A 23,395-nucleotide genomic window follows, 5' to 3' on the forward strand; every position below is an offset into this window, starting at 1 on the left:
TTTAGTGGTGAGAATTCCACGTTGTGGCCGTGGAGACCCGGGCTTGAATCCCAGTAATTGATGAATGTTGGCCACATCTATTGTTTTTAGCTACGAACCATTGAGGCATATTAACATCACTCAAAAGTGAAGAAAATTAGAAGTTTTTTTTTGTTTATCCATAATCATGAAATTGATGAATGTTGGCTAAATATCCAAGTGGTTGTTGTAGTTTAGTGGTGAGAATTCCACGTTGTGGTTGTGAAGACCTGGACTCAAATCCCAATAACCACAACTATTTTTTTAGCTGCAAACAATTGAAGCTAATATAACTCAAAACCACTCCAAGCTACAAATTAAGCTAAATATCCAAGTGAGACCTAGACTCAAATACCAATAGTCACATTTGCTTTTTCTAGCTATGAATCATGAACAGACGGGTGAAGCAAATAGAAATTTTTTTGTTTATCCTTAATCATGAAAGTGATGAATGATTGCTAAACATCCAAGTGGTTGTAGTTTAGTGGTGAGAATTCCACGTGGTGGCCATGGAGACTTGGACTCAAGTCCAAGCAGCCACATCTGCCTTTTTTAGTTACAAACTATTGAAGCATATTAACATAACTCAAAACCAGTTCACAACTCAACCCTCTATTTTTCTCCTTGGATTAGACACATGCTTTCTAATGATTAGTTGTAGATTAGGAAGAATGATGGGTGAAGTTTAGTGGTGAGAATTCTAAGTGTGGTTGTGACGACCTGGGCTCAAATCCTAATAGCCACACACACATAACATGGTTTTGATTTAAGCTACAAAACACAAGTATGACATTCGTAATGGTATGGACCACTTCAATCCTAATCCGCTAAATATCGAAGTGGTTGTAGTTTAGTGGTGAGAATAACATGTTGTTGTGATCATGGAGACCTCGGCTTGAATCCATGCACCAACATTTGATTGTATCTTACAGTCTTTCTCATGATTAGTTGTAGATTATGAAGAATGATGAGCAACATATCGAAATGTCTATAGTATAGTTTAGTGGTGAGAACTCCACGTTGTGGCCGTAGAGGCTTGTAAGTAAGACATTTTTAATTGTCACCCAGTATTGTCCTTGTTCCATCTCGAAGTATTGTATTGATGTATGATATGAAAATTATAATGTGGGAATATCCAAGGGCTTGCTAACTTACCCTTAATCATGAACAATCAAAATAAGGTCAACGCTAGCTTATCTTAACCATATCCGTCAAAGATGGGCACTGTTTGGTGCCCAGTTAACATGCATGTTTATGGACCATGTTGCAACATACGGGATACATGAACGTTATATTCCCGTCCCTTTTCAAAGTTAAGGGGTGCATAGTTACCCTATTCCCCTCCCTTTTCATGAACGTTATATTCCCGTCCCTTTTCAAAGTTAAGGGGTGCATAGTTACCCTATTCCCCTCCCTTTTCAAAGTTAAGGGGTGCATAGTTACACTTTCGAGAGTCAAATAAGTATCTTCTTACTGGGTAATGTTGCACCATCTGTGGGGATCAAACCCACGACCACGTGGTTAAAAGCCACACGCTCTACTACTGAGCTAAGATGGCTTGTCACAGCAAAGGTAGCACATGTTATCCCCACTTGTTAGAGAGAGTTATGAAAGAGTGAGTATTTGCTTATTGGTATGTTATAAAGTATTTGCTTATTGGTATGTTATAAAGACTAGTCATTGAGTTTTTTTTGCAGCTATTTATAATTTATCCAACTAGGTATGGTTGCACTATCTATGGGGATTGAACCCACGACCACATGGTTAAAAGCCACGCGCTCTACCACTGAGCTAAGATGGCTTGTCACAACTATGGTAGCACATGTTATCGTCACATGTTAGAGACAGTTATTTGAGGCTGTAAAAATGTGACGATGAGAGTAAATCGTCGTGTCTCGAGATAAGGAGTCATTAAGTTCTTTTGCAAAAACCCACGACTATGTGGTTAAAAGTCACACGCTCTACCATTGAGCTAAGACGGAGACAATTCTCGAGATAAAGAGTCATTGGGTTCTTTTCACCTATGGGTAGCACATGTTGTGCCCACTTGTTAGAGAGAGTTCGTTGAGGCAGGAAAAAAGTGATGATGAGTAAACCGTGTGTCTTGCTAGGTTAAGGATGTGAGGGCTACAAATGAGTTGAGATTACTGGGTACATTTATGATGTGATGAAGGGCTACAAATGAGTTGAGGTTACTGGGTATATTTATATACTCTATGTCGTACCCATATTTTTATTAGATTGGTATATATTGATATGTCTTCAAGACTATTCTCGAGATAAAGAGTCATTGGGTCCTTTGTATCTATTTAATTTATAGCCGCATTTGTGGGGATCAAACCGGCAACCATGTAGTTAAAAGTTACACGCTTTATCACTGAGCTAAGATGACTTGTCACAACCATGTATGTAAGTCAGAGCATGAGTAACAAGTAGCATCACTTAGTGCCCATGAAATTGATGGCTTGAATATCTTCTTATATTTTGTTCCATCAGTAACTAGTAGCATCACTTAGTGCCCATGAAATCGATGGCTTGAATATCTTCTTATATTTTTTTCCATTAGGATAGATTATGGCTTCAAGCACTAGGAGAGAGACAAAGCATGATTGGGGTTTCGGACGAAGGGCTTAGATAGAGTCTGATCCCACACACGAGTTCTTCATATAGGGAGGAACCAAGAAAGTAGGTGGTCTTATTGTCCACACACTCTGCCATCTCTGATTCATGTTGTTACAACAAATAAGGGAAATTGAAACGACAAAGACAATGTCAGCATGTCAAAAGAGTCTAGATCCTTGAGGGACTTCCGTAAGTATCACCCACTTGGGTTGGATTGAAAGATGACTAACCCCAATGTTGTGGAGGCATTGATTGAGTCAAAGGATAAAATTTTAGGGTACTGGATCAAAAGATCTAGAGAAAGACTATTGATAGGATCTTAACGATACGTGATGAGTCAATCGCTCGGTTGTATCTGAAGGAAGCTTTCGTTTACAAATACAACCAAATGTCAGCCAATATCATCTACTTTTTTTTAGCTACAAACGGGCAAATTTGAAGTTTGTTGGTTTATCCTTAGTCATGAAAGTGATGAATGTCGGCTAAATATCCAAGTGGTTGTAGTTTAGGGGTAGAATTCTACGTTGTGGCCGTGGAGACCTGGGCTTGAATCCCAGCAGCCACATCTACCTTTTATAGCTACCAACGAGTAAATTTGAAGTTTGTTGGTTTATCCTTAATCATGAAAGTGATGAATGTCGGCTAAATATCCAAGTGGCTGTAGTTTAGTGGTGAGAATTCCATGTTGTGGCCGTGGAGACCTGGGCTCGAATCCCAGCAGCCACATCTACTTTTTATAGCTACCAACGAGCAAATTTGAAGTTTGTTGGTTTATCCTTAATCATGAATGTTGGCTAAATATTTTGTTGGTTTATCCTTAATCATGAAAGTGATGAATGTTGGCTAAATATCTAGGTGGCTATAAATATTTTGTTGGTTTATCCTTAATCATGAAAGTGATGAATGATGGCTAAATATCCAAGTGGTTATAGTTTAGTTGTGAGAATTCTACATTGTGGCCGTGGAGACCTAGGCTCGAATCTCGACAGCCACATTTGAGATATTTTTACGGCTCCTCTGTGCCACGTTTGCGACCACGCCCACAACCTTTACTTTCCTTTTTGTGGTTGCCATGTCCCTTCGTACCTAAAAATGAAGAAGCAACCACATTTTTTTTTTGTTCATGCGAGTCACTCCTCGTGTGTGAGTAAGACATGCTTCTCCTCATCTTTATCTTCATAGCCATGAAGTCTCTCCTCATGGACCTTAAGACGACTAACGACCACCTTAACCGACATGTTCTTAAGGTCGTTAATTTTCTCGATGGAGGTAACAATCTGCATGAATCTCGAGAGAACATCTCTAAGGAACTTCTTGACATGAAGATCTTTTCCACTTTGTCACGTAACGAACAGATGCTAGTGATGATTTTCGTCAGCTTCATGGCAAATCGAACATTTTTTCTTAAGACACACTTGTTAGAAAGCAAGCAAAGTAGTCTGTTTATGCGATGATCCTATACGATGTTCTAGATTGCAAACATTGAAATAGAGCTTATTAGAAAAGGTAAGATAGGAAATTCGAAAGCGGTATCCGTTTGAAAAAAATTATGATCCTGTAATTGACAATATGAAAAGGGAGGAACTTTGAGGGAAGGATCCAACTTTCATTAGGATCCTGACTTAGAAGTTAACATACATGTTTATCGATCCTATAACATACTTAGAATTTAACATTTTTTTATCCTGTATGTGCCTATAAGTTAAATCGACCATGTTGCATAGTTACTCTTTGTGAGTAATGGATACATGAGCGTTACTTCCCCTCCCTTTCGAGTGATGTAATGGATTGTATTTCTACTACTAGTACATAATCGTGCTAAATCAGAGGAAAAGAAAATATATATCTACGTTCTAGGTACTTTATGGATATCATCATCCCGTTGAGCATGTATGACTGTATGCATGATTGATTGTACATTGAATCCAAGTGGTTCAATCTCTGATCCTCTCTATAGAGAATAAGTAATAGAAGAAATTTCGGAGGAGAGTGAAAGCATCAATTTGGCTAGACGATGACTTATGATGGAATGTCTCCAGTAGACAGAGTGCATTAGAATTGTGAGATGATCTAAGGATATGGCTCTAGTACTCTTGATCGATCCAAACTCGATGAGTCAAAACAGAGGAACTTCAAAATGTGAATCCATGTTAAGACCGTCAAACCATCATAGAGATGACGAGCAAGTTAACACATGTACAATACCTTTCCGCTCTAGTACAATGTCGTTATGCTCTAGTACGATACCGTTAAGCTAGGCATGAGACTTCTTAAGGATGATGTGTGACTTGATAGTTTAAATGGATTACCCTGTATGGTGGATCCGTCATGTGGAGTCATTGGAGCTCGTACATATAAGGGGTAGCCCCGACCTTGGATAACTACATGTATGGGGATCGAACCCACAACCACATGGTTAAAGACTACACACACCTTACAACTGAGCTAAGATGGCTTGTCACGACCATGGTTGGTTGTACATGTTTGTAAGAGAGTGTCAAATGAGGTATTTTCTTACTGGGTAGGTGGGCCATTTGTGGGGATCGAACCCACAACCACATGGTTAAATGCAACGTGCTCTACCACAGAGATGGGATGGCTTGTCACAACCCTGGTAGCACATGTTTTCTCCACTTGTTAGAGAGAGTTATTTGAGGCAAAAAAAAAAAAAAAAAAGTGCTAGACGACGAGTAGATCTCAATGTGATAAAAGACTAGTCAATTTATAGTGCAATCTATGGGGATCAAACCCACAACCGCACGGTTAAAAGCCACGCTCTCTACCATTGAGTTAAGATGGCTTGTCACAGCAATGGTAGCACATGTTGTCCCCACTTGTTAGAGAGAGTTATTTGAGGTTGAAAACAAGTGACGATGAGAGTAAATCGTGGTGTCTCAAGATAAGGAGTCATTAAGTTCTTTTCAACTATGGTAGCACATGTTGTGCCCACTTGTTAGAGAGAGTTCGTGAGGCAGAAAAAAATAATGATGAGTAAACTGTTTGTCTTGCTAGGTTAAGGATGTGATGAGCCTACAAATGAGTTTGAGGTTACTAGGTATATTTTATATTCTATATCATACCCATATTTTTTATTAGATTGGTATATGTTGATATGTCTTCCAAACTATTTAATTTATAGCACCATTTGTGGGGATCAAACCTGTGACCATGTCGTTAAAAGTCACATGCTCTATCACTGAGCTAAGATGGCTTTTTACAACTATGTATGTAAGTCATAGCTTGAGTAACTAGTAGCATCACTTAGTACCCCTGAAATTGATGCATGTTTTTTGTGACGCTAAGATAGCTTGATTGTGCTTTAATATCTTCTTATATTTTGTCCTCCCATATGGTGATGATGTCCATGGAGACCCTATGGTCTCTGATTCATGTTGCTACAACAAATGTGGAGAACTGATACGACAAAAACAATGTTAGCAAGTCAAGAGAGCCTAGGTACCTCAGGGACTTCTGTAAGTATCACCCGCTTGGATTGGATTGAAAGACGACTAACTCCAATGTTCTGGAGGCATCGATTGAGTCGAAGGATACAATTTTAGGAAGAGAAAGGCTACCCACAATATCTTAACGATAGGTGATGAGTCAATCATTCAGTTGTATCTGAAGGAAGCTTTCATCTACAAATACAACCAATTGTCAGCTAATATCAGAACTTATTACAACTCCATTTTTAAGGTTTTAAATCTCAAACCATGACTAAAAGAACAAGGCAATAATAGACAAGACAAACAAAAAAACAAAAAACAAAAAAAAAAAAACAAAAAAAAACAAAAAAAACAAAAAAACAAAAAAAAAAAAGTAAAAATTTCACATGAGTTAAAATCATACCACATCATTCTTGAAATAAAAATCCAAAATAAAAAATACAAAAGAGACTTTGTTCACGTTAGTTTACAAACCAAAAATGGGAATGTCATACACAATAGTACAACAACCCATGAAAATATTGGCTAAACTGATGCCCTCGGTTGACATCCCTATGTAAAAGCACGGCTCCTCAACACTCTCCCACCTCGACCGGTAACCTGTGACTACTTGAAAAAAAATATGGGTGAGTATAAAAATACCCAGTAAGCAACAATATCACGGTGTTAATCATGTTTCGTTTCTACACGTAATAAAAATACTCACATTTAGATATCTACCTATGTATTCTCAAGTCATTTTCGAGACCGATTTACAGAATCGCAACTTTAGCCTTGACTTGATTCTACATGCAATAGAAATACTTTGCTTTAAGATAACTACCTGTGTAATCCCAAGTCTCTCTTTAGGACCAACTTATAGAATTGAGGTGTCAGCCATGACTCATTTCTACATGGAATAAAAGAGCTAATTATCTATGTGGTGTCAAGCCCTTACTTAGGACTAGTTTACGAAATTGAGACATCAACCTTGATCCGTCCCTCACACATTAGTAACTCAAATTTCTTTGGAGGTTTTGGTTACATCGTTCATAATACCAATAACCCTATAAGGCTTTCCAAATCAATCTTGCTAAGGAGGCTTACTAGGTTTTTAAGGCGTCTAGATGCTTTAAATATTGTCTATCGTTTTTAGGACATTCAGGACTAACATCATAGGGCTATCCCAACCTCTTGGTGCTCTTATATCTATACTTGTGATTGATGCTCACAATCCTTTGGGGCTTGGTACTCTAGAAGTATATTGTTCTAGGTCAACTAGAAAATCGCTCTAATTCTAGCGCCCTCAACTTAACTAGGAAGATACTCTTATCAATCATATAAAGAACGGAGAATATTTTCAAAATATTCGTTCAACTTTTTATAGAGATATTAATATAAATCACGTAAGGACGAAATATTCATGCAAACTCAACCGGAAAATAACATCTATCAATTGCCCAACGTACATATCACAATATCATATCCTCATTTCAATCACAACAAAAATCATTAAAGTAGGCATGTACCTAAATTCTCATCCCAGGGGCATTTCAGTCATTTTTCATAACATATATAGTGTTCTCATCCAAATAACCCTTCTAGAGTCTTAAACATGCATATTTTGAACACCTAAGGCAAGATATGTTTGTACGATAACACGTTCTAGTGTTCCCTAAAATATTACTTGCCTAAAGAATCTGTGGCTACTTACCAAGATCATACATGCCTTCACTTATTGGAGGCTCCAAATTTCTTGAAAATTCACTCATTGATTCTGATTCAAGTGACATTAAGGTCAAATTGCAACTGGGACGAAAAAATAGTGGATCGGGAGACAAAACGATTGTAAAACAATTCTCAATGTACATTCGAAGTTTACGCGCGCAACAATGCGTGGAGACTCATGTGCGAGCATATGGGCAGCACGCAGTCAACACTCGACTTTGAACCCCAACGAGCGCGACAATTACCCATGAATTTTCTAGTGGCAACATGTAGTGCTCACTAATAGGCGCTCTGATCAGGTCAAATCATGGATCTGGTGGTGGGTACTGAACTGAGTCGCACGCGGGTTGAAGGGTCACAATTTAGGGTCAAATTAGGTTAGGTCTAAGCGATGCGTCTCCCGTGGAAGTCTAATGCATTGTTCCAGTCAAATCATGACACCTGTCCACACGCTTGGCAGACGCATTACTCCTATAGTTCGACATCTTTCCACCGCTAGCTTCGCCGCGTTTCACTGCTCGATGTCTGACGCGTCAATCGAATGTTCCATCTACACAATTAATTTTTAGAATTTGAAGAATTTTATGATTTTTTCCAATTTTCTTTATATTTTCATTACTTTTCATAGCAAACTTGAATCAACTTGGTTCCTCCACCAAAGTATTAGAGTAAATAATCCATTATTACAAAGATGTTTTTCTTGTAGTTTATTTCCAACCATAGAAGAGATATTCTCATTCAAAATTGACCTACATTCTCATTCAAAATTACTGTTTCTCAACAAACACCAGAACTCCTTCTAATTCTATTCGACTCTAATTTTCATCACGAAAAATATGCAAAATACTTTCTAGATCAACCTACTAAATTTTGTAATATGAATCTCCTTGAATCTCCCATCTCTCAAGAAAAACTAAGAATGAAAAACTCAAAAACTTACCTTGAGTTCTTCCTTATTTCTTGATGCTTTTTGACGATTCAAGTGTCTAGACTTAATCTCCACAAGACTCAGACTTAATCTCCACAAGGCTTTAAGTAATATTCGTGGCCAAGGTTTTGTTGGAATCAAAATGGATGGCAATTACTCAAAATGAATGGTTGAATAACATCGTCTTGGGCAAACCAAGTAAGTGACTCCACTATTAGCTTGGTTGGATAAATTGTATTATATATGATGGCTCGTCCTATGGCTCCAGCATATGTCATATGTATGAATGATATGATATGCTATGCTATACTATACTATGTTATTTGATACTATGCTATGTTATGTTATGATAGGTTATACCATGTATAAAAGCTATATATGATGGGATCATGTCAAGATGGGTTAAAAATCCAAGAGGTTGTAGTTTAAGGGTGAGAATTTCATGTTGTGATTGTGATACCTACCTGGGCTTAAATCTCAACAGCCACATTTGATTTTTTTTTTATTTCTATAAACCATTGAAGCATATTAACCTAATTTAAACCACCCGATTGACTTTTATGAACAAATTGGTGAAGCAAATTAGAAGGTTGTTGATTTATCCTTAATCATGAAAGCCATGAATGATGGCTAAATATCCAAGTGGCTGTAGTTTAGTGGTGAGAATTCCACGTTGTGGCCATGGAGACCTGGGCTCAAATCCCAGCAGCCACATTTGCAAGGAGATGCTACTGAAGGAAAGAATTAGAAGTTTGCTTGTTTATCCCTCGAGACATGGACTTGAATCCCAGCAAAAATCAAATTTAGGAACGTATTCTTAAACATAACTATAAGTGTTCCCACTTGTTTGAGAGGCAAAAAAAAAAAAAAAAACATGACAATGAGAGTAAACCTTGTAGGCCTTCAAATGATAATTGTGCTTGCTGGGTATAATGTTCTAAAGACTAGTCGTTGAGTTTAATTTATAGCTCCAACTAAAGGGATTGAACACACGGCCACATGGTTAAAAGTCACTCACTCTACCACTGAGCTAAGATGGCTTGTAACAACCCTAATAGCACATGTTGTCCTACTTGTTAGAAAGAGTTATTTGATTTCTAGCGCTATATGTGGGGATCAATCAAACCCACCACCACGTGGATAAAAGCAACCCGCTCTACCACCAAGCTGAGATGGCTTGTCACAACCATGGTAGCACATGTTTTCCCCACCTGTTAGATAGAGTTATTTGAGGCAGAAAAAAGCGATGATGAGTGTAAACCATGGTGCCTTCGCTAGGCCAATGATGGACAAAGCCACGTGCTCTACCACTGAGCTAAGATTGCTTGTCACAACCTTGCTAGCATGTGTTGTCCCTGTTGGGTTTTATGTCCTAAAACTCATAGTTTGTAAACAAAAACATATTCTATTTTCAATAAAGTTATTATTGTTGTTTATTCAGTAAAGATTGTTATTGAATAAAGTGAACTTTACGATCATTAATCTCAATCCAATAAACTAAGAACACTCTGACTATAGTATGATTACTTGAACTATATGTAGAGACATAAGAGTGGATCAAGTTCAAGTATATAGTCAAAATGATTTATAGTATAAGGATAAGGCTGAGTACCTTATTCTGGGGACACTATGGATGCGGCCCACTTTTGTATATGATATAAACAATGTGATCACTAAATTGTACATGTGGAGGCATGTGAGTGGGGGCATCCTATGCAATGAGTATTGCATAAGATCGAACCATGAAGAAAACCACTCTCACTTTATAATGTCGTTTACTGTTGAGACTGATTTTCTTTTCATTCGATAACCTAGGTAACTCGGTTTTAATCCTGAGCTAACCATGAACTCCTGTTTATTCGGAATTATCCTTAGATTTGCATGGGTGAGAGTGACTCTAGTTCGCCGACTCAATAGGCCTCCCATTTCAGGGGCAAGACTGGGTGAATGGCTGGGGACGTGGGGTGCAAGATGGAATTCACTCCTACCCACTTTTAGGGATAGAAGAAAGGTAGTTCCCTTAAGCACTGACTCCAGGTCTTGAACAAGGGGCCCCACCCTCTCATTGTCCTGAGAGGGATTCGGTTTACTGGTTGGACCACAAACCAATTGTTCATTACAGAATCAGTGAGACATAAGGAACAAGAAGTAACTTTAGGGGTAAAATGGTAAATTGACCCAGCTCTAGTTACGAACAACCTGTGAAGGATCGACTTACTAATCATGGTTATATCAAATGGACAGAAATATATCTATAGTGAGGGGAGTGCAACTACTAGGCTATAGTGGAGTGTCCTAGTAGTTAACGAATGTTGGTTAACAAGGTTGATGAGTTTAGCCGGTTAATCTTGGATCGTTGGAGCCCATGATCTATAGGTCCATTAGGTCCCTTTGCTAGCTCATATCGGACTAAACCATAGAACAGTGTGACGAGTGAGTTCGAAGTCTTCGAATTCAAATTAGGGAATATGCGCTACATATATACGATATATTTAACCGCATTTTTGTTTTATTTACGAATTAAACAAAAGGAGAGAATCTGAGATATTTAAATAAGATTTAAATATCTTAATCAATTATGTGTCGGAATTGATTGGGATTGGCATTTGAATTAATATTAAATATTAATTAAATAGTTTAATTAATCATTTAATGTTACTTTAATTTGAAATTCATTATTCAAATTAATTGTTGAATTAAAATGAAGAAAGTCAAAATGTTGACTTCATTTAATGTAAAAATCCATGTTAGTGGAATTTTGAGGTGTCAAAATTTGGTTTAACCAAACTTGCATGCTTGCTAAATAAACCCCACAAGTTTGAGTGGAATTTTGAGTGTCAAAATTTGGTTAACTCAAACATGCATGCTTGCCACATAATCCCACACATTTGAGTGGAATTTTAAGTGTCAAAATTTGGTGATATCAAATTTGCATGAACATGCAAACATGACTCTTTAAATAGAGTGATCATGGTGCATGGAAGGTCTTCTTCTTATTGGTGAAAAACCTTGAGAAAAACCTCTCACAAACACTCTCTTCATATATACAAAATCCCTCCCAAGTTTAGTCACTCACCGGATTCCACAATCCCGTTCTAAGGTCGGAGGATAGTGGAGAAGACACTAGTGGTGGTTCGAAACCGGTTCGTGAGGAAAAACAAGTTTGAACTACAAAAGATTAGTATTCAAACTCATTAAGTTTTAATACTTATGAACATGCTAGTTATTTACTATAATTGATGTTCTAAAAGTGCCTAAGATCCAAATTGCTTCCGTATGTGTTATATTAACACCATCCGTCCCCACTTGTTAGATAGAGTTATTTAAATGAGTATTGCTTATTGGGTATATTTTTATACCCATATTTTGTATTAGGTTGGTGGTATATATTGATAGTCCTAAAGACTATTCTCGAGACAAAGAGTCGTTGGGTTCTTTGCAGATATTTTTAATTTATATAGCACAATCCGTGGGGATCGAATCCACGACCACGTGGTTAAAATCCACGTGCTCTATCACTGAGCTAAGACTGCTTATCAAAACAATTGTAGCACATGTTGTCCCCACTTGTTAGAGAGAGTTTTTTTAGGCACAACAAAGTAATGATGAGTAAACCCTAGTGTCTTGCTAGGTCAAGGATGTGATGAAAGCCTACAAATGAGTTGTGCCTACTAGATATATTTATATACTCTATATCATGCCCATAGTTCAAAGATTGGAATTGAAAAGTTTGTTGGATTCGATTTCGGTATTTGGAAGATGCAAATTGAAGATAATTTGTACCAGAAATATCTTCACGAACCCCTATTGGGGGTGAAGTCGGATACCTGACCACGGAACAGTGGAAGTTCAAGAATCGTGAGGCTCCCAGATTGATTTGGTTGACATTGGCCATTCACGTAGCATTCAACATAATCAAGGAAAAGAAAACGTCAAATCTATTGAAGGCACTGTCAAATATGTACGAAAAATCGTCGACTATGAACAAGGTGTATTTGATGCGAAAATTGTTCAATCTTCAAATGTATGAAAGGTGGATCTCTTGCGGATCATATAAATGAATTCAATATGATTGTAAGCCAATTGAGCTTTGTGGAAATTAATTTCGAAAGTGAAATTAAAGCATTGATTTTGATGCCATCTTTACACGAGTCGTGGGATACAGTAGTTGCCGCAATTAGTAGTTCTCGAGGATATGAGAAACTGATGTTCGATGAAATTTGAGATATATTTCTCAGCGAAAGTATTCGAAAACGAGAAATTGAGAATTCATCTGGTGGTGCTCTCAGTGTTGACCAAACGGAAAGAAGTAAATGAAGTGTCAAAAAAATCGATCAAAATCAAAGAACTGGGAAAATTTTTAAAACAGACCAAATGTAACGAGTTGGAGTTATTGTATAAGACCAAAGAGGAAGCATGTTCACAAACTAGAAGATGATGATGATTCTATAAATTCAGCTGAAGACATTAGGGATGCTCTAATCCTCCGCGCGTACAGTCTGATTGAATCCTGAATTTTGGATTTAGGTGCATCTTTTCATTCATCTCCAAATAAAGAGCTCTTTCAAAATTTCAAGTCTGGAAATTTTGAGAAGGTGTATCTTGCGACAACAAAGATTTTGAGATTGAAGGAAAAGGGGATGTCCGCATAAAAACTCTGACAGAAAATCAGTGGACATTAAAGGATGTCAGATATAATTCGTGTCTCACGAAGAATCTGATCTCTATTGGTCAATTGGATAGCACAGGTTATGCAACAGAGTTTGGGAAGAGTTCATGGAAGATTTTGAAGGGTGCTATGGTGGTAGCACGTGGCATAAAATCTGGAAACTTATACACCACTGCAGCGTATATGAACATGGTTGTTGTTGCTAAGAGTGCTTCAAATTCAAGTATATGGAATAATAGACTTGGACATGTGAGCGCCAAAGAAATGAAGATGCTGGTGCGAAAGGAGTTTTAGAAGATCTGAAATTTGTTGATATGGGTTCTTATGAGAACTACATTATGAGCAAACAAAAACGAGCTAGTTTCACAAAAATTACCAGAGAATTAAAGAAAGTATGGTTAGAAATAGTCAATATAGACGTTTGGGAACCATCTCCAGTTTCATCCCTTGGCGGATCAAAGTTCTACATCACCTTGATCAATAATTTCAGCAGTAAGGTGTGCATTTATTTCCTGAAACACAAGTCAGATGTGTTTGCTACATTCTGGAAGTGGAAAGTTGAAGTTGAAAATCAAATCGGCTTGAAGAGTAAATATCTGAAGTCTAACAATAGAGGAGAGTACAACAAGTCATAATTCAAAGCATTTTGTGCAGCTCAAAGAATTAGATTAGCGAAGGCAATTCCCAGTAAAGCAAGACAAATTGATGTTGTTGAAAGAATAAATTGAACATTGAATGAGCGAACAAGGAGTAAGAGAATTCATTCTTGATTGCCAAAGACATTTTGGGCTGATGCCGTAAATATAGCAGTCTACTTGAATAATAGAGGGTCGTCAGTAACCATGGAGTTCAAGTTGCCATAAGAAGTATGGATAGGAAAAGAACTCAAGTACTGTCACTTGAGAACTTTTAGTTGTATTGCGTATGTTCGTATTGATCCAGAGAAGAATGACAAACTTGACGCTGAGGCTGTAAAGTGCTACTTCATAGGCTATGGGCCTTACATGTTTGAGTACAGGTTTTGGGATGCCAAGAATAGAAAAGTTCTGAGACATTGTGACGTGATCTTTCATGAAATGTCATGTATAAGAACAAAAAGAAGAAAGGTTCTAAGACAACGAAGCAAGTGAGAGTGGAGGTTGAGTTGTTGAAAGATTCACCTAGTGATGAGCAGATACTCAAGAAACTCCTTAGACGGTTGCTGAGGAACCAGAGGTGGAGCAAGTGACAGCAGGTGTTGAAAAGATCATCTAGAACTATCATTTACAAATATATGTATTGTAACGATTCAGATTTTCCATTTTTGCCTTATCTGGTTAAAATTTTATTTTTATTTCTGTAAAGGACAAGATATTATGTTATGCATTTATTCCGGTCGAAAAGATGCAATTTTAAACGAAGAAGTTATTAGAAATTGTAACGGTTTGGGTTTATGGAATAAAATAAAATCAAATAAGGAGAGAATAAATAATTAAATGTAATCTCCCCGTAAATCAAGGGATTTACTGTGAGACTTTTATTACGGAAGAGAAACATTCCTATTTCTTTAAATTTCCTTATCCTAGAAACCCTAGTATCCCTTATTGGTAAATGTCTTGAGATTAGTTTTATATTCCTATGCCCAACCTTTTACATCCCTTGAAAAGGATCCTCTCCAAACTTTCCTCCGGAACGTTGGGGTTGCTCTTCGGAGGAAGAATCGAGTAGAAGTAAGGCATTGATGTTGGGATCATTGTGTCAAAGAAGGTTGGCCGTCAGAAATTGGTGTTGAGGACGTTGTGGGATTGTCGGCGCGTCGCTGGAATCGGGGAGGCGGAAACTAGAGTTTCGTCGCTTGTCGGGTAAGGAAGGCAAGGTTTTTGGAATAGGGTCGAGCTGCAAACGCACACCCAGCAGCTTTGGTAGCTTCGCACGCGTACACAGTGCGGGTCGGCTCGCATGTGTACGAAATCGGCTCGGTTCCGTCAATTCCCGCAGCTCGACTTGGCGGCTTAGTTGGCCGGTTCGGTAGCTAGGCTTAGCGGCAAGGTATCACTATAATATATCAATTCCAAGGTTTTTGGCCCTTCCGAAGCTGTTTCTGCCCTTAGTTTTACCATCCGAGGTCAGTATGGTTCCTATACGTTAAAGACAGATAAGGTCGGGGGGTTTATTTTGATAAATAGCATGAGGTTTAGCTAGGGTATGTTATGAAATGTTCCTAAGTTTTTATGTGGTTATCATAGGACGTATTTAACCGCTGGGATTAGCTCGTTGTGAGTGACTTCAACCAAGACCATCGAGGTAAGTGACCTTACTGTTGGAGTTAGCTTACTACGTGTTGTATGATGATGCGTGCCCTGTGGCCCCTGCATGCATCATATTTATGTCATATGATTATGTGATGTATAGATTGTGTATGTTATGTGATGTATGAATTATGTTGACGGTTGACTGTTTATGTTATGTGAAGTCATGAATGAGATGTTAGTATTATATGCCATGAATATGTTGATCGATGCCATAGATAAACGTAGAATTATCGAGTCATATCATGAGATGTTTATGCAACTGGAATGTTTATGTAATATGTCATGTAATGTAAGTCATGTGAGATGCCATGTGATGTAAGAAACGTAAATGCGATGTGAGCACTGCTTATGTAATGCCATGTTAGATACGTTAAGGGACCTCATGCATATATGTATGTCACGTGCATCAGGATTCTTCCCCTTTATGTTACGGAAGAATGAAATACGATATTTAGGTTCGCCATGATATCATGCGGGCCCTTTTCTGTTCTGTGGTGTCCGGCTACGTGTAACACGTTGTGCCCGACCAAGTCAGGCCCAGGGGGTATGTTTACGAGCCCGCCTGGTGGGTCCATGTTCACGTACATGGGCCGTGTGTGAAGGAGTACCACACACCCAACCCTGCCCAGAATAGGAAAGCGCCCAAGGCTATGAAAAGTTTATGAAAAGTTAGGTCCCGCTCATATGTTGCATGTGTTTGCATTCCTAACTCCAACAGTGGGGTGACTTACTGAGTATTTCATAAAATACTCAAGCCATGTACTACCTACTTTTTTTAGAGGCTTGCTAGCATATCCTTAATCACGAACCATCAAGATGAGATCAACAACGGTATTGAATGATGAGTTGATAGATGAGCCCCAAGAGACTAGATTATGATGAATGATGAACTAAATATCTATTTAGTTGTAGTTTAATGGTGAGAATTTCATGTTGTGGGCATGGAAGCTTGTGTTGTCTAAAACCTGAGCTTGAATCCCAACAACCACATTTGTTTTTCATTATTTTAACGAACAAGCTTATCTTTAATCTGCTAAATATCAAAGTAGATGTAGTAGTTTAGTGGTGAAGATTACACGTTGTGGTCTCAATGAGTTTTTTATTTTTTTATTTTTATTTTTTTTTTTAATGTTATGATCATGTTACTTTAGAAGGAAACAATAAAGGGTTTGCTAGTTTATGCTTAACCGTTTATCAACCCATTTGCTTTTTGGCTACAAACCATTCAACCATATTAACATAACTCGGCTCCCATGATCAAACCCGTCAAGAACATTAGAAGTTTGTTCGTTTATCCTTAATCACGAAAATGAAGAATGGTGACTAAATATCCAAATGGTTGTAGTTTAGTGTTGAGAATTTTACGTTGTGGTCGTGGAGACCTAGGCTCGAATCCCAACCCCATTTGTTTTTTTCAGCTACAAACCATTGAAACATTTAACAGAACTCAAAACCACTACGAGCTTTTATGAACAAATTGGTGAAGCAAATTAGACGTTTTTTTGTTTATCCTGAATCATGAAAATGATGTGACGGTTACATATCTAAGTGGCTGTTGTAGTTTAGTGGTGAGAATTCCACATTCTTGCCATGGAGACTTGGGCTTGAATCCTAGTTTAACGATGAGTTCGAGAGACATTTGACATTTGTTTTCTAATTCTCAATAGCACAAGGATGAAACGTAGACATCCGTGTTCCACCTCAAATAGAGTTCACAACCCAATTTTTTTGCTTGGATTAGACACATGCCTTTCTTTTCGCTACAACCGCAAGTAGTACATTTTTAATGGTCCGATATGGTTCGTGTTCCATCTCGAATAGAGTTCATACCCTAACCTTCTATTTTCATGTTTGTATTAGACACATCCTTTTTAATGATTAGTTGTAGATTATGAAGAATGATGGGTTAAATACCGAAGTGCTTGTAGTTTAGTGATGAGAATTCCACGTTGTGGTTGTGAGACCTGGGCCTAAATCCCAACCGCCACACACATAACATTGTTTTGCTTTTTAGCTACAACACAAGTATGAAATTCATAATGGTCTGGTGGTATGGACTACTTCAACCCTAGTGGGCTAAATATCGCAGCTGTAGTTTAGTGGTGAGAATACCACGTTGTTGCGCCCGTGGAGACCTGGGCTTGAATCCATGCGAATCCATGCACCCACATTTGAGATTTGTTTTCTAATTTTCAATAACATAAGGATGAAATATATTGAGTTTGACGAAATAAATTTTTAAAGCTATTTTCTTAAAAATAAAACATGCCCATGAGTTAGGAGATGATATGATTATGTTAATAGGAAACCGGAAAGGGTAGGGTTCGTTAGTTTATTTTAACCATAAACCATCATATTCTTAAAAATAACACGTATATATCATGGGAATTTTTTAGCTACAAACTGTTCAACCATATTAACATAACTCAAAAGAAACACTAAATTCAAATAGAGTTCACAATCCAACTCTCTATTTTTTGCTTTTTGGATTGGATCAAAATGAGTTAGGAGATGATACGAAACTTAAGGAAATAATTAGAAGTTTTTGTGTTTATCCCTCAATCATGAGACGTTAAGAAGAGATCAACATTGGTACTAAATATTGAAGTGGTTGTAGTTTAGTGGTGAGAATTCCACGTTGTGGTCGTGGAGACTTGGTTTGTGAGGTATTTTTACGGCTCCTCTATTGCCACGTTTGCGACCATGCCCACAACCTTTACTTTCCTTTTTGTGGTCGTCATGTCCCTTCGTACCTGAAAATGAAGAATCAACCACATCTTTCTTTTTTGTTCATGCAAGTAACTCCTCATGTGTGGGTAAGACATGTTTCTCCTCATCTCTATCTTCATAGCCACAAAGTCTCTCCTCATGGACCCTAAGACGACCAACGACCTCCTCAACCGACATGTTCTTAAGGTCGTTAATTTTCTCGATGGAGGTAACAATCTGCATGAATCTCGAAGGAACATCTCGAATGAACTTCTTTAGGATGTTGTCCCCACTTATTAGAGAGAGTTTTTTTAGGCACAAAAAAGTGATGATGAGTAAACCCTGGTGTCTTGCTAGGTAAAGGATGTGATGAAAGCCTACAAATGAGTTGTGCCTACTAGATATATTTATATACTCTATATCATGCCCATAGTTCAAAGATTAGAATTGAAAAGTTTGCTGGATTCGATTTCGGTATTTGGAAGATGCAAATTGAAGATAATTTGTACCAGAAATATCTTCACGAACCCCCATTGGGGGTGAAGTCGGATACCTGACCACGGAACAGTTGAAGCTCAAGAATCATGAGGCTCCGAGATTGATTTGGTTGACATTGGCCATTCACGTAGCATTCAACATAATCAAGGAAAAGAAAACGTCAAATCTATTGAAGGCACTATCAAATATGTACGAAAAATCGTCGACTATTAACAAGGTGTATTTGATGCGAAAATTGTTCAATCTTCAAATGTATGAAAGGTGGATCTCTTGCGGATCATATAAATGAATTCAATATGATTGTAAGCCAATTGAGTTTTGTGGAAATTAATTTCGAAAGTGAAATTAAAGCATTGATTTTGATGCCATCTTTACACGAGTCGTGGGATACAGTAGTTGCCGCAATTAGTAGTTCTCGAGGATATGAGAAAATGATGTTCGATGAAATTTGAGATATATTTCTCAGCGAAAGTATTCGAAAACGAGAAATTGAGAATTCATCTGGTGGTGCTCTCAGTGTTGACCAAACGAAAAGAAGTAAATGAAGTGTCAAAAAAATCGATCAAAATCAAAGAACTGGGAAAAATTTTAAAACAGACCAAATGTAATGTGTTGGAGTTGTGGAGAAAAATGTCACTTTCAGACAATTGTATAAGACCAAAGAGGAAGCATGATCACAAACCAGAAGATGATGATGATTCTATAAATTCAGCTGAAGACATTAGGGATGCTCTAATCCTCAGCGCGTACAGTCTGATTGAATCCTGGATTTTGGATTTAGGTGCATCTTTTCATTCATCTCCAAATAAAGAGCTCTTTTGAAATTTCAAGTCTGGAAATTTTGAGAAGGTGTATCTTGTGACAACAAAGATTTTGAGATTGAAGGAAAAGGGGATGTCAGCATAAAAACTCCGATAGAAAATCAGTGGGACATTAAAGAATGTCAGATATAATTCGTGCCTCACGAAGCACCTGATCTCTATTGGTCAATTGGATAGCAGAGGTTATGCAACAGAGTTTGGGAAGAGTTCATGGAAGATTTTGAAGGGTGCTATGGTGGTAGCACGTGGCATAAAATCTGGAAACTTATACACCACTGCAGGGTATATGAACATGGTTTTTGTTGCTAATATTGAGTTTGATGAAATACATTTTTAAAGCTATTTTCTTAAAAATAAAACATGCCCATGAGTTAGGAGATGATATGATTATGTTAGTAGGAAACCGTAAAGGGTAGGGTTCGTTAGTTTATTTTAACCATAAACCATCATATTCTTAAAAATAACACGTATGTATCATGGGAATTTTTTAGCTACAAACTGTTCAACCATATTAACATAACTCAAAAGAAACACTAAATTCAAATAGAGTTCACAATCCAACTCTCTATTTTTTGCTTTTTGGATTGGATCAAAATGAGTTACGAGATGATACGAAACTTAAGGAAATAATTAGACGTTTTTGTGTTTATCCCTCAATCATGAGACGTTAAGAAGAGATCAACATTGGTACTAAATATTGAAGTGGTTGTAGTTTAGTGGTGAGAATTCCACGTTGTGGTCGTGGAGACTTGGGTTTGTGAGGTATTTTTACGGCTCCTCTATTGCCACGTTTGCGACCATGCCCACAACCTTTACTTTCCTTTTTGTGGTCGTCATGTCCCTTCGTACCTGAAAATGAAGAATCAACCACATCTTTCTTTTTTGTTCATGCAAGTCACTCCTCATGTGTGAGTAAGACATGTTTCTCCTCATCTCTATCTTCATAGCCACAAAGTCTCTCCTCATGGACCCTAAGACGACCAACGACCTCCTCAACTGACATGTTCTTAAGGTCGTTAATTTTCTCGATGGAGGTAACAATCTGCATGAATCTTGAGGGAACATCTCGAATGAACTTCTTTAGGATGAATATCTTTTACACCTTGTCACGTAACGAATGGATGCTAGTGACGATTTTCGTCAATTTCATGGTAAATTCGAACCCTTTTTCTTAAGACACACTTGTTAGAAAACAAGAAAAAGAGTCCGTCTATGCGATGATCCTATACGATTTTCTAGATTGCATACATTGAAATGGAACTTATTGGAAAAGGTAAGACAGAAAATTCGAAAGCAGTATCCATTTGAAAAAAATTTGATCCTGTAATTGAGAGTATGAAAAGGGAGGAACTCTGAGGGAAGGAATCCGACTTTCATTAGGATCCTGACTTAGAAGTTAACATACATGTTTATCGACATGTATGTTTATCGGTCCTGTAACAGACTTAGAAGTTAAAAATTGCGCCTAAAGATAAAATTGCGCAATGGCAAGAGTGGCCAACAAGCCAAATCTTGATGGCCAACAACCAAATCTTGGGCCTAAAGATAAAATGGTCGAAGTGGCCAACAAATCTTAATCTTACGCCTAAAGACGACCAACAAACAAATTTTACGCCTAGAGATAAAATTGTCGAAGTGGCCAACAAAAATCTTAATCTTGGCCTAAAGATGGCCAACAAACAAATCTTGTGCCTAGAGATAAAATTAAGCAATGGCCAAAGTGGCCAACAAATCTTGACGGCCAACAAACAAACAAAACTGGATTTTTGATCAGGGAGATTATAGCTTCGTTGTCCACGTAAAGCATTGGTGGATCGCCCTCTATGAGTTTTTCCAACAGTCGCGCAAGCCAGACCCCTTGTGTTGCACCGTCGAAGCGGTGATGTACCCTGCCTCGCAAGAAGAAAAATCAACTAACTTTTGTTTAGTTGATTGCCGGCAGATCGCGCTACCTAAGATAAAGTAAATCATCCCAGTGGTGATCTTACGATCAGCAACGTCACCCACCATATTACTATCACTGTAGCCGACAAGCTCAAGCTTCTCATTTCCTCTCCCTGCACAGTATTTCACACCCTAGCCTCTGGTTTCAGCCACATAGCGCAGGATGCGCTTGACAACCACAAGATGCTCCTCGTTAGGTGCTTCATAAACCTACTCACGTATCCAACGGAATAAGCGAGGTCAGGGCGTGTGTTTACTAGATAGCGCAGGCTCCCAAAAATACTGCGATAATTGGTGGCGTCGACTATCATCATAGTGCCGGCCTTACTCAGCTGGAGCTGGGCCACCATTTGTGTCCTTGTAGGGCTACTTTCCGCTAACCCAGCTGTGTCCAGCAGCTTCTTCGCATACGCATTTTGGCGATGTTGATGCTGACAGTACTCTATTGTACTTCGATGCCGAGGTAGTAGCTGAGCATGTCGAGATCGCTCATCTTCATATTCTTTGACATCTCCCTCTTGAATCTTCCAAAAACTTCCATGTCGCCTCCAATGATTATGAGGTTGTCGACGTACACTCCCACAATCAGCCGCCGCTCGCTGACATGCCATGCTTAGAGGCACAACTCTTGAACTTCAGCGACAACAGAGTATTGGCGAGCTTTGCGTTCTAGGCTAGTGGTGCTTGCCAAAGCCCATAGAGTGCCTTGTGCAAGCGTAGTTCCTTGCCGAAGTTGTCCTTGTCTAGGAAGCCAAGTGGTTGTCAGACGTAGACGGTCTCCTTGAGCTATCCGTTGAAGAAAGCGGACTTCATGTCCATGTGTTGGACCTCCCAAGAGCAATGTGCCGCGATTGCCAGCAATAGGCGGACGGATTTCAACCTTGCAACTGGCACGAATACCTCTTTGAAGTCCACTCCTTGCTTCTGGACATAGCCCTTCGCCACTAGACCGGCCTTATACTTCAACTTCTCCCTCTTCGTTTCGCTTTAGTTTGATACCCATTTTAGCCCTATGGCTCGGTGTCCTGATGGGATGTCCTCCAGACTCCACGTCTTCCTTCATTGCCTTCAGCTAGCACGGGTTCCTTCTTGCTTCGGCGAAGGAGTTCGATTCATCCGCGCGAATGGCATGCGGTTTAGCCACTTCTTCTAAGAGCTCGCGCGCCGCTAGTCCCTATGGTTCACCTCCTCCCAGTAGGTCTTCAATCCTTCGGTATCTGGCTGCCAGACCATCATCGTGATTGGCATCCAGCGTCGAGTCCGTAGTACGTGGTGTTACGAACTCAACTGGTTAAGGGGGCGTAGCAGGAATTGTGGTAAGTGTAGGCGTAGGCGTGTCCGGTACAGCTGTTGTGACGGTGATAATGCCCAATGCTGTGCTCCTCCTTCTCCCAGCTCAATAACGAGGTAATCCATCGTGAATTGATTTGGGTTTTGGTCTACCTCGGTCACATTGTTCCACCACTAGAAGGTGTTTTAGTCAAACACGACGTCGCGCGATAAGTGAGCTCGCCCCCCCGTAGGATCATAGAGCCTGTACGCCTTGCTCCTGGGTTCGTAGCCGATGAAGACGACCTTCAGCCCCCAAGGATCAAGCTTATCGAGGTGGAGACGTGTGATCTTCATATATGCGATGCAGATGAACACTCAGAGATGATGTACCGCTTGCTTCTTGTTGTACCAGGCCTCGTGTGGCGTCTTCTCGTCGAGGCTTCGCATTGGCGACCGATTGAGGAGATAGA

The 23,395-nt window shown here is 38.7% G+C and overlaps 4 non-coding genes across 4 annotated transcripts; 2 read left to right on the forward strand and 2 right to left on the reverse strand.

The window, feature by feature from the left end:
* Positions 1 to 1,504: 1,504 nt before the first annotated feature.
* On the reverse strand, positions 1,505 to 1,576 carry TRNAK-UUU (transfer RNA lysine (anticodon UUU)). The gene has a single exon. It is a non-coding gene; the product is annotated as a tRNA-Lys (tRNA).
* Positions 1,577 to 1,747: 171 nt separating this feature from the next.
* On the reverse strand, positions 1,748 to 1,819 carry TRNAK-UUU (transfer RNA lysine (anticodon UUU)). The gene has a single exon. It is a non-coding gene; the product is annotated as a tRNA-Lys (tRNA).
* A 1,475-nt stretch (positions 1,820 to 3,294) lies between these two features.
* On the forward strand, positions 3,295 to 3,366 carry TRNAH-GUG (transfer RNA histidin (anticodon GUG)). Its single transcript has one exon. It is a non-coding gene; the product is annotated as a tRNA-His (tRNA).
* A 5,997-nt stretch (positions 3,367 to 9,363) lies between these two features.
* Positions 9,364 to 9,435, forward strand: TRNAH-GUG (transfer RNA histidin (anticodon GUG)). Its single transcript has one exon. It is a non-coding gene; the product is annotated as a tRNA-His (tRNA).
* Positions 9,436 to 23,395: the final 13,960 nt, after the last annotated feature.

Source organism: Cucurbita pepo, chromosome 9 (genome assembly GCF_057944985.1).
Source record: "Cucurbita pepo subsp. pepo isolate OVF chromosome 9, ASM5794498v1, whole genome shotgun sequence".
NCBI lineage: Eukaryota > Viridiplantae > Streptophyta > Magnoliopsida > Cucurbitales > Cucurbitaceae > Cucurbita > Cucurbita pepo.